The sequence below is a fragment of the Anabrus simplex genome, chromosome 9, assembly GCF_040414725.1.
Source record: "Anabrus simplex isolate iqAnaSimp1 chromosome 9, ASM4041472v1, whole genome shotgun sequence".
Lineage (NCBI taxonomy): Eukaryota > Metazoa > Arthropoda > Insecta > Orthoptera > Tettigoniidae > Anabrus > Anabrus simplex.
This window is the reverse complement of record NC_090273.1, coordinates 124,792,685-124,805,837: the sequence shown is the minus strand read 5'-3', so window position 1 is coordinate 124,805,837 and position 13,153 is coordinate 124,792,685. Positions and strand designations below refer to the sequence as shown.

At 38.3% G+C, this 13,153-nt stretch overlaps 1 protein-coding gene across 1 annotated transcript in view; it reads left to right on the top strand.

Annotated features, from left to right (window-relative positions):
* Positions 1–13,153, top strand: part of LOC136880991 (transport and Golgi organization protein 1) — a 202,580-nt gene that overhangs the window by 139,802 nt on the left and 49,625 nt on the right. The window lies entirely within an intron of this gene.

Sequence of the window (13,153 nt, the reverse complement as noted above, 5' to 3'; positions counted from 1 at the left end):
CAGTCTGCAAGCCTGTGAGAATTAACTACACGCCTCCACAATCCTCTCTTTGCAGTTAGCTCTCTGGCCTCATTTAGTTCCACACATCTTATATCTAAATACAGTAGAAGTCCACTATAGCGAGTACGGCATATAACGAGAACCCCGTTATGACGAAAACTTTTGTCCGTCCCTTCAAAATTCCTATATTAAACTGTGTATTATCCTTTGGTTACAGCGAGAACCCTATCGGTGACGCATCCCTTATTACGAGTGATTATGCGCGCTTGATTTTTTCCGTTGCCAATATTTATGCACCCAGTCATTATACTACATGCGATCGATCATCTTTGGTACCGTATCGTTTTCTCACTATGCCCACCAGCGAGCTCTCTCGTCGATATTCGAAGGCAATGTCGGAGTCAATTAGTAATACCTGTCGACTGCTCTTCCGCGAGGAAAATGAAAGAGGAGAACACGTTTTCGTAATAAATGCATAAATAACGTGTCCAATAGCCGTTTTTAACTCGTTAAAGATAAACGTTGAATAAACGAACGCTTAATTTTAATGCTAAATACGCAATTAAGTAAGAATGAGATAGGCCTACACCTCAAGATATGGCAGAGTGCGTCATTGATTACGAGGTTCGTTTATATTTTCTCTCGCCCGTTAAATTACGGAAATTTATAGCAAGAAGATTATAATTTCTCTACTCCCGCTTGAAGTGTGTTTTCATCATACATGTAGTACAGATATGTTAGGATATGTGACACTATTTGAATAACAAAACTGAAACGTTTGCCACAAAATGCGATCGATGATCTTCGGTACAGTGTAGTTTTCGCGCTATGTGCATTTGCGAGCTCTCTCGTCAACATTCGAAGGTGATATTGGAGTCAATTAGTAATACTCATCGACTGCTGTTCTCAAAAAAAAATTTGAAATGCAAGAGGATAACACTTTTCGTAATTAATGCGTAAATAACGTGACCGATAGCAGTTGTTAACTCGTTAAAAATATAGGCTGAAGTAAACGATCTCTTAATTTTAATGGTATACCGTATACTGAAATTAAGTGAGAAAGTGATACACCTCAAGATATAGCAGGGTACTATCACTGATTTCAGAGGATAGTTTATATTTTCTCGCGTCTAGTTAAATTTCGGAAAGCTATTCCTATGTCAACTTTTAGCGAGGAGGTTATCATTTCTCTACATGCGTTTCAAATAGGTTTCCATAATACATATACGGTTAGGTTAGGTGATGCCGTTTGAAAAAGAAAACTGAAATGTTTGGCACAGAAGCCTCTGGAGTGATGTCGTATTTCTTCGAATCCAAGACTACGTTTTTTTCTCAGAATATCGTGTGAAAAATCAAGGGTCGTTTTTGCATTCGCAGCCTGATAGTAATGAACACTACTGCAACTACCGCAGTAACCAAACCACGCTGTTTCTTTTCACCCCCCCCCCAACCGTGTGCGCCTGACGCTTAGTAAAATTAAGTTTTATAGACAGCCAAAGTATTTTCGTGATGGATCGTCGTATTGTAAAGATACATGGAACAGGTATTGCCGGAAAATTTTCAACGGGTTCTCGTGGATGTTATGACGCCAATTTTAAGTTAATGGCTATTAAACACTCGGAAATGTATAATAATTGTGCAGCCGCAAGAAAATACGGCATAGGCCTAATTAAAGCCCATATTCGGCGTTACCGTGAAGACAATGATAGCTTAAAAATGCGTACTGCACAAAAAATGCATTCGGTGGCCTGCAACAAGGACGCTTTAAAGAAGTTGAAGATGAAATTATGAGGTATGTGCACAAAAGTGCATGGGCGGAATTGCCATACCGCGGCGCAATAAACTCGCTCGTTGACTTTCAAAGTCCGCGATTAAGACCTATACATCGTTAGCCGCTGAAGTTGGCCTAATCTGGCAAGTGAAAGAAGTAGCGGTAACTGTTTTATAGTAAGCTAGAATATTTTCCTGGTGGATCGTCATATTGTAGAGACGCGTGGAATGTGTATTGCCAGCAAATTTTCAACGAGTTCCCTTCGATATTATGATGCCAATTTTAAGTTAATGGTTATTAAACCCGCTGAAATAAAGCATAATTGTACAGCCGCAAAAAATACGGCATAACTAAAGCCAGTGTTCGGCGTCTACAGTCTAAAAAAGCCTACTGTATAAGAAAAGACATTCATATGATTTTACAAAGCACTTTTTAAGCCTGATTAATTTTTTTGAAGGAAAAAGTGGGAGTCGTCTTGGATTCGGAGAAATACGGTAATATATATTTTTCAGAATGAAATTAAACACACACTTTCACGTAGTATCGGAGTTCGAAACACAACAAACAAGTAAGCCGGAGTCTGGATATCATCCACGAAAACGCAAATTTTGAGCAAACTGATTGCCATTTCATACTGAATTTAATGTGTATGGGGGTTTTCCCGACTTTTACAAAAAATCGGATATAACGACAATCCGCTATAGCGAGTAAAATTTTCGCCGTTATGGATTCTCGCTATAATGGACTTCTACTGTAGTTCAAACTGAAGACATGATATCATAATAAGCTTTTGGGCCTTTGCCATGTTAGAAACAAGGTGAAAATTCCTTTTCACAGAGAATTTTGTTCCGCGTCTTCAGAAAAAAATCTCATCTGTTCACGAGCAAGACTTCTCTAATAATAAAAGGTTTGAATTTAAGAATGCTTTACCACTGGGCTATAGTAAGTGGTACTATCGTTTGTCCCTAGATGACTCACTGTGCGTCAGCCTTCCGAGTGGGAGGTGATGACACCATCTTAACTCCACTTAAGATGGTTCCATCGCATGTGCATTCAAAGTAAACAGCAATGTCATCAGACGAATCAGGGATGAATGTGGTTGAAGGAATAAATAAAACTCAAAAGCTTATTATCACGTCTACAATTATGGGTCAGTTCAAATCTGAGTCTACCCATCATCGCTTTGATCTTCCTCTGTATCTCTTATTTTCCATGTTTTTTTTTTTTTTTTTTTTTTTTTTTTTTTTTTTTTTTTTTTTTTTTTTGCTAGGGGCTTTACGTCGCACCGACACAGATAGGTCTTATGGTGACGAATTTTCCATGTTAGAGTCCTTTATTCCCTTACGTAACCTATCCTCCTCCATTCACCTCCCTTGATCCCACCATTGAAGCCATTCTATATGCGCAGCTTCATCCATCGACCTATTTCCTAACTTAGCCATTATCTCCTCATTCTGAGTACTCTCCTGCCATTTCTCCCACCTGCTGGTACCGGCAATCATTCTCACTACTTTTTTGTCTGTTACTTCCTTCTTATGAATAATATATCCTGAGTCCACTCTGCTTTTACTGCCATACAGCAAATAATAGATTACCATATACATATTACTACTCCATCCCATTGAATAATTCGCACCCCCTAATGTTAGGAGAGAAAGTTTTTTTAAAAAGGAGAAAAAGTTGGCTTTAATTTGGGCTTTTTTTACAAGAAATTAATTCTGCCTTATGATGAACTCCGTAGCCTCCATGGCTCAGGCTGAAGCGCATCAGCCTCTCACCGCTGACTCCCTGGTTCAAATCCCGGTCACTCCATGTAAGATTTGTGCTGGACAAAGCGGAGGCAGGACAGGTTTTTCTCTGGGTACTCCAGTTTTTCCTCTCATCTTTCATTCCAGCAACACTTTCCACTATCATTTCATTTCATCTGTCAGTCATTAATCATTGCCGCAGAGGAGTGTGACAGGCCTCGGCAGGCTGGCACAATTCCTATCCTTGCTGCATGATGGGGGCTTCATTCATTCCATCTCTGACACAGTCACTGACTGGAAAACAGGCTGTAGGTTTTCTTTCTTCTACGATGAACTCCAAAATTGAGTAAAAAGTTTGAAGAAATGCATCATAATCTTCACATGCTGTTGTAGAAACATTTGTGTGTGTGTGTGTGCATGCGACATGCACTCATGCGCTCCCAGTTTTTGCCATCGAAAGAGATCTGCTGTCCGGCTATATTTTTGCCGTTTGGCCCTGTCTAGGACATCTTGAAGGTTGAGGTCCACAACATGCATGTCTTCCATGATGATGTTCATCCATCGCTTTGGTGGCTTCCCTCATGTTCCGTACCCATCTGTGTCAAGCTGGAGGACCATTTTTATCATGTAATTATCTTTGCTTCACATGATATAACCATACCCCCGGAGTCGAGCCTCTGCGTGTTCCCTTACCTCTATTCATCATCACTAGTGGTAGAATCATATTTGTTGTCGCCATCTTCCCATAGAGCGTCATCCTCGGTTCCGTCCAGTGAATTTGCAATATCACATTTTTTGAAAGATTTTTCCACCAGTAGTAGAGGAATGGAGTCCCATGCACATTATACCCACTCACAAATTTGAATCCCATCTGGCCGCTTGATTTTTCCAGTCTGTCCGACCTTGTACTATTCATCAGCCATCCGTTGCATATATCGGTGTTTCAGTGCTGTTTTGAATAGTTGGTTTGTACACCCATCTAGTGGTTACAATATGGATGTTAGGCCGCCAGGGATAATCACCAAATCAGTTTTCCTTTGCTGCAGCTTCTGCCTACTTCTTGAGTTGTGTGTCTGCTGAAGCTGTCCAGGACCAACATGTTATATGAATTTAGCAGTGTGCCTGAGCGACGTTGCCAGACATGTCACCCATTGATCCACAAGGCTCATTCCAAGCCACATTCACCCTTTCAGATTTACTGTCACTGTATGCCTTTCACCGATTCTTTTGGAATTTAAAAATAATGGTAGGTTTCATCCATTGCCAGTTATACACAACATGACTATACACCTTTGTTTTTAGTTTCCACCACGTTTTATCATTACGCTGGATTCTCCCTTCCTCTTGAGTGTGGACAGTGTTGTCAAGCAGCATTTGAAAATAGACTGTCATTTGATCTGCATTACCAATTTGTGATATTAAATATGAATGTTCTGAACACAAATTTATTATGTATTGATGAAAATTCAATACCTTTTCTTTACAATTACCTGGAAGCCGTTCAGCAATGCTAATTCTTCTCTGGAAGTCTAATCCATTGCAGTTTTAAAAATCCTGTTAGCCAGCCCCAGCTAACCCTGAAGCCCACTGTACCTAGTTCCTTGGATATAGCTAAAGCTTTCAGTTGGCACATGTCACTTGTAACTGTGTATCCGTATTCTCTTATCGCCTACATAATCACTTTTTTTTTTTTTTTTTTTTTTTTTTTCAAGGTCTGGTAGCTTTGCTTTTTGGCCTGAAATGCCTGGTGATTACTATTTGTTTTTTGAAGCCTTTTTTTCTTTTTTCTTTTCTTTTTCTTGAAGGTGTTTTTTTCCCCCTCCCCAGTCCTGAGGGGTATACAATCACGAAATTTTTAACTTTAAATTAGTCCTGAGGGGTAGCGCGTTTTACTATCGACTCAGGTTATTAAACGACTGTTTACAGTTTACAAGTTCACTTGTGTCTTGAGGTTTCCAATTCACACAATTTGTACTCACAAATGTAATCAAACTGGCACGTAAAAAAACTCTTGGAGGACTCAATTCCAGCACCTCAGCATCTCCAAAAACCATAAAAGTAGTTAGTGGGATGTAAATCAATAACATATTGTAATCAAATGCACAGCTGTCTTCACCTCGAAATCCTGCTCTGCAACTTGGTCTCTGTTTCCCAGAGCATTTCAGTTCACAGCTGAGTTCTGTGATCAAGTTCTGTGTTTTTGTAAGTTGTCATGTCATAATGCAAATATGTCAACATTCATAATTTGTAATACACGTAAGTCCTATATCTTGAAAGAAATAATTACTGAAACACTGATTAAATCTTTAAAATTGTGCTAAAACTTGATAATATATTTCTGTTCTGTATTTCAGTGTGAAAATAATTTGTTCAGATATGCTATATTGTAGTTGTGTACTGTTGAATATTAATCACATGTGTCCTGTTTTTGTCCCTCGTTTTTCTTTTTGTTGAGAAAATGTTAAAATTTTCCTTTTTTTTTGGTTTTGAAAATCTGGTCAGCCTAGGGTAGACGTAATGACAGGTCACCATCAGGAGGAGGAGCAACTGAAAAGGAGGCAAGCACATTGTGGGCCAATTGCAGAACAATGTCTATAAGTATGGCTGCCATATTGCAAATACATTATTTATCACTTAGACAATGTCTAAAACCGATATGTTTAACTGGTCCTGTTTAAATGCTGCCAAAAACACTGTTTAACCTCAAATTTTAGGAGTGAATCACAATGAGAGGTTATGTACCGTGAAACATATGAAGCAAGGGACAGTCCTGTAACTGTCAACTTGACTACAATTCTTGGCAGCCGATATTTTATTATATTTGGGATAATTTCTCCCGAATTATAGGTCACTTCGACTACATCCATATCAGAATAACTTGTCCCGATCGTCAGAGGGCTGTCACATCAACCAGGAAGGATTCATTTAATACATTTACTGCCAAGTAATAATACATAATAGTGATACTCAAAAGTAGGTAGTATGTGTTTTTTTTTAATTTTTATAATCATCGTGCTAATTCAGTTAAGGTTTCAGCAATTATGAGAAGGAAGAGCTGTGGCCGTAATAACAGCCCCACCGGGCGAGTTGGCCGTGCGCGTAGAGGCGCGCGGCTGTGAGCTTGCATCCGGGAGATAGTAGGTTCGAATCCCACTATCGGCAGCCCTGAAGATGGTTTTCCGTGGTTTCCCATTTTCACACCAGGCAAATGCTGGGGCTGTACCTTAATTAAGGCCACGACCGCTTCCTTCCAACTCCCAGGCCATTCCTATCCCATCGTCTCCATAAGACCTATCTGTGTCGGTGCGACGTAAAGCCACTAGCAAAAAAAAAAAATAATAAAAAAAATAACAGCCCCAGTATTTGCGCGATGTGAAAAATAGGGAAACAACGGAAAACAGTCTTCAGGGCTGCTGATGGTGCGTTTCGAGCGTACGATCTCTTAGAATATCCCGTACAACTCATTCAGTTACACAGTAATATAGTTCCATCTTCCCATCACAGAAGCTATTTAGGTTACACTCAATGCAACAACACTATAATCAAAGCTACACTTCTCTCGTACGGTGGCATGTCACTTTCGTGTTGATAATTTATGAGATTTTATTTCCACTGTAAGCGATATTCTTATCTGTGAGCAAGTCGTGTTTATGCTTAGCCATATTTGAGTAATGTGTAGGAGGACGTCAGCTGACTAAAGTTTGGCGCATGCACCGATGAGTTTCATTGGTTGCGACAAGCAGAGAGTTGCATGGGAGATACTTCTATTTCCATTTTCGAACCAATATTGAAATTTTAAATAACGTCTAGCTAAATAGTGGCTGAACATTGTTTATGCAATGGAAGATCGTGATTAACTTAGACGTTGTTTAGGTAGACATTGTCTAAGGCTTAAAACTAGTCATCGTTTCAGCAATCGGCCCTGTGTGTGTCCTATTGTGTGTTAGTGTTCATTTTCAAAGTGTCTTTATATGGCATGATTTGTCACCTCTTTATTTGCAGTACTTATATTAACCTGTTGGATTCCAGTTGTTCTTTCGTGTTTTTCCAGTATTCCTAGTCTTGTACCACCTGTATTCATCTTTAGCCTTTTGTCTCTTCCTTTTTCTGCTTCCTTCGTATCCCACACTCCCTGCAAGAAAACTGAAGATCTGCCTCTGAATTAATGTTGAAGTCCACCGTCCTGATGAAGCTGGTAAACAGAAACCAGCTTGATGATGATGAGGATGCTTGTTGTTTGAAGGGGCCTAACATCTAAGGTCATCGGCCCCATGAAGCAAGCTTATTGGAGGCTGTGAAGAAATGGGTGTCGAAGGACTGGAATTAATAATAAAAGAGCCAGTCTATTTGAAGATGGCAGTGTATGAAGATGTCCTTTTGTGTTCTGTCTCTCTCTGCATTATGTATAGCTTATTTTTGAGCAGTTACTACTCTTTTCTATTTTGTAAATAATATACTTTTTCGTACATAAGTGTAAGTTCATCTTTCTGTTAAGTTGAAACAGATAGTGTGCAATTTTTATATTGTGAGAATAGACAATGCACTTTAGAGATAAACCTGCTCATGAGAAAATTAGACCCCTTCAGGGGGCTGGAATAGAATCTATAGAACGGACTTGAACTTATAGATGTGAATTTCTCTCCATCAAATCGACCAATTCTTGAAGCCAAATTGACTAGAAATAGCAGACTATATATATATATATATATTTTTTTTTTTTAAATCTTTCATTTAATGTGTTGTTAAGGTAGAATATCGTACTGGGTAAAGTGTGTAATAATGTAATATTTTTCTGGTGGTTTAGACTAAAAATTTGAAACTTGGTCTCTCTTTAATTTTATTTTTATTTTTTATTTGCTGTAGCGGAATATTGGACATCGACAGTGGTCTCGATGTTACCACTGACTCTTTTGTGGATAGCATGTTTAATGATATTTGTGTCAACAACAACATTGACAGCAGTGTTGAGGTTGACATTGATATCTGCAGCTCCATTGTCGAAGCTGATATTGACAGTGACAGTCTGCATGATGATGAGAATTCTTCTAACAAAAGAAAGAAGAAAGTAAAAGGAAAGTCTGTGCGACAAAACAATGGGTATATCTTTTTAAAGTAAAATATTGTCTCCAGTTTGCTTGCTAGACTTACCTTACCCAAGGCTTCATCGGAATACATTACTGTAAAACAAGATTTTCCTCTATTTCACTGACATTTGTAATTGTTTCTCCCTCGTATATTGATCGCTCAGTGCCTCTGATCTCCAGTGCTCTATTCTTATTTCTGTACATAGTTTAAGAAGAGATTATGTTGCACTGGTGTTGATTCCTTTATTACCTTTAGTTCACTAACTACTTAGTACAAAATTAAAACAATATTTTTTTAATGTCTTGGCAACAGTTCATGAAGTAATATATCTAGCATACCAGTTTAAAGTTGAAGTGTTCTGCTATTAGAAAATTTTGTGGTAAAACATCCATAGACCATTTACTGTATTGTGAATACACTATCAAATTATATAGAGAAAAACATTAAAAAATAGCTTCCTCCTTCAGAATACCCCTGGTAACCTTATAGTTCAGTTGTTTTTGGTATAGAAAATTGCTTCTTTTTCCGTTATTATTATTATTATTATTATTATTATTATTATTATTATTTCGTTTCGGTCTACTAAGGACCACGTCATTTCAACTGTTTTCCTTGAGCTTTAATGTTGGTCCAGTACTCCTTCATTCGTATACGGTGTTGCTCCTTTCGCTCTTCCGTTCGTGCCTTTCCAGTTTTCATCTTCAGCTTTGGTTGGAAACTGATGTTCTTGGAGTTTTTTCTTAAGTGGGACATGCTCCTGGATATCTTCAAATAAGATCCCAATCTCCTGCAGATCTTTCTGTACTTCACTGAACCATGCCCCTTTGCCTTTTTCACTTGGAGAAAAGTAAAAATGCGGTTGGTTAACCGTGTTGACTTCATTCGGGCCATGTGTCCATAAAAAGTAATCCTCCTTTCCTGCATCACGTCGGTTATTTTCTCCACATGCGAGTACAACTCCTGGTTGTGCCGTCTCCTAAACTAGCCGTTGTCTTTCACTGGACCTAAGATTTTCCTCAAAATCTTTCTTTCCTTGGCCTCCAGTTTCTCCATCATGCCTTTTTTGTTCATGGCGAGACATTCCTCGCCTTTTCCCAGTTAACTCAGGCCAGCTCTAATATGTATTAACACAATGTGGACCGGTCCCGAGAAAACTCGTGTTTGCCTAGCCGAGCGTTGCAGACCGGTCCCGAGTTATCTCGTGTTAGCAGCAGACCCAGCAGACTGAACTTTAGTGCTATCTTTTGAGATATACAGGAACTATTTGGAGGTCAAGGGTGATAGAACTCTGTTATGTATGGCTCTACACAATCGATAGTCACATTTCTTTTCAGTATTCTTCATATCATAGATTTTCTTTGCATTTCTTGACACCGAGCTCGATAGCTGCTGTCGCTTAAGTGCTACAAGTATCCAGTATTCGGGAGATAGTAGGTTCGAACCCCACTGTCGCCAGCCCTGAAGATGGTTTTCCATGGTTTCCCATCTTCACACCAGGCAAATGGGGCTGTACCTTAATTAAGGCCACGGCCAATTCGTTCCCACTCCCAGGCCTTCCCTGTCCAATCGTCGCCATAAGACCTAAAAGAAAAAAAAAAATTCTTGACAACATGTTTATAAAGTTCGAAGAGCCATGCAAGATGGCATCGCCCGGGGATCGCACATGTTTAGACAAAGATGAAATTATTCGCAAATTATGTGCTGATACAGGCTCCGAATATCTAAGTGAGTGATGCTGAATATTTAGAGTTCGATGATGAAATATCTTGTAACGGAAATGTTTCAAGTGATGACGAGGATATAGTCTTATCTTCAAGGTGTGAAACTCACGTAGCACAGAACAAGTCTGATAATTGTGTTACGAGTGTAAATATTCCAACTATTGTAAATAATGTATTGTTTTCTGACAACTGGGTTATGGTCAACAGTGAACCTAGGCTAGAGGATTTTGAAGGTGCTCCTAGTATAAAGGTATGGCCTAATGAATCTGGAAACATAGGGCAAGTAGCAGGACTTATGTTTGGTGAGAAATTTTTTCAGTATGTAGCTGAACAGACAAACTTATACTACGGGCAGAATTCACATTCCCATAATGTATCCCCTAAAACACTAAAGTGGACTAATGTCACTAGCAGGGAAATTAATAAATTGTTTTGTGTATATTGATAGGGCTGGTGAAGAAATCATGTCTGAATGATGACTGGCCAACTGATCCTCTAATAAAAAACCAGTTTTTCCAAAAACCTTGAGCCGAAATAGATTTCAAGAAATATCCTGCATTTCAACAATAATTCAGGAAGGCCACTAGAAAAATACACAGTAGTCCTTCAAAAGCTAGTGAAGTTCTGACAGTTTATTTGAATGCATGCACTCCAGCTTAGAGGTAGTTAGAAAGTGGCTGGGAACAGGGCTGTGCATGGGGTGAAGGGCACCCGGTCTGCAATGTGTTAAGCCCAGTTTTATGGATGGTTACCCTTCCTCATGCCAACCCGATGTAGAGGGATGTATTCACTATTGCGTGTTTCAGTGGTAGTTGGTAGTGTGGTAATAATACTTTAATGATGGAATAAAATCATGTTATGTTGTATGTACATGAAGATGTGTATTTGTACTATCATAAACACTCAGTCCTTGAGCTAAATAGACTATATTAATAACAGTTATATATGTGGACAAGAATATTAGATCAACTTCATTGTGGCTAGGTAGATATTCAGAACAGTTTATAAATCTCATTTTTTATCCCGTATTGGCATCAATACAACTAAGGTTATGTTAAATGGAGATTCCCACCTTTCAATACTTGTCACTTTTTTATAGCTAGTTTATATATTTACATGACATAATCCAGCTTAATCTCTGAGTACAATATAAATAGAACATGTTTTGTTCCAATTATGGAATGTCTTCAGCTGAAGGATTTACATAAATTGACACAGACAATAAAACACTTGTGATGATTATGATAATGATGATCAAATAAAATGTTCATTCATGTTGGGATAAAAATTTCCAACGAATCAGTGTCCAAGTCAAAGAGTAAAATTGACTTTTTAAGGCTGGAGAAGTATATGATTTTCTTAAAAAAAATTTTTTGCTAGGGGCTTTACGTCGCACCGACACAGATAGGTCTCGTAATCTATAATCTTCATTTCCGTATTGACAATTGCACAATTAACAATTAAAAAACAGATAGGTCTTGCGGCGACGATGGGATAGGAAAGGCCTAGGAGTTGGAAGGAAGTGGCCGTGGCCTTAATTAAGGTACAGCCCCAGCATTTGCGTGGTGTGAAAATGGAAAACCACGGAAAACCATTTTCAGGGCTGCCGATAGTGAGATTCGAACCTACTATCACCCGGATGCAAGCTCACAGCCGCGCGCCTCTACGCGCACGGCCAACTCGCCCGGTCTTAAAATATTATAATCAGAAGAACTCTTGAAAATAACTGTAGTTGAAGTTGAATTTAAAATTTGACTGTTGAAATAAGTCTGAAACGAAAAATAATAAAATTTATATAAAAAAGGGGAGTTTTTAGTAAGGAGAAAACCTTGTGAGAATATATTAGTGTGTAAAGTAATGTGAAAATATTTTACTTCTCAGCCGGTCGTGTTATATTTTGCGTCTTCCCTTACGCTGTGCCGTCAGCTGAATGAGTTTGTATGTGTGTAAGGAGCGTGAGGTGGAACAATAACCAATGTCTAATTTTCATTTACCAAATCATTGCGAGTAATAATAGATATTGTTAAGTGTTAAGTGCGCAACCTGTGCCAATTCTTATATTGGGCAAACAGGACGGAATTTCGCAGTAAGATACCAGGAACATGTTAATGCCGAAAAATATAGGAAATACTCGGCTATGAGCCTACATATGACTGAATATAAACACAGTTTTACGACAATGGAAAGAGACTTAACCATTTTACAAATATTAAATATAGGTAAATGAATGAATATTCTGGAAAAAATTTGAATTGAAATAGATCAGAAGCAAAACCCTAGTCAGAATGTTAACAAAATAACATATAGTATCAATATATTGTTAGAAGAGGTTACCAAATTAGATTTATCTAGGAAAGCAATCAAAAGAACCCGGAAAACATTCAGTACGCTTACCCACCGCTAGTTCCACTCCACACAGCATTCTCTCTACTTCCCCTTTTCCCTCTGCTTTCCCTCTTCCACTCCTCTTCCACCTCACGCTCCTTCCACACATACAAACTCAGTCAGCTGATGCCACAGCTTAAGGGAGGACGCAAAATATAACACGACTGACTGAGAGGTAAAATATTTTCACATTTCTTTACACACTAATATATTCTCACAAGGTTTTCTCCTTATTAAAAACCTCCCATTTTTTACATACATTTTATTATTTTTCATTTCAGACTTATTTCAACAGTCAAACATTAAATTCAACTACAATTATTTTCAAGAATTTTCATATTTTAAGAAAATCTTTTATACTTCTGAATATATTTTCAAGATTCAACAAGCATATACTTCTCTAGCCTTAAAAAGAAGATCCCTTTCGTCAATTTTACTCTTTG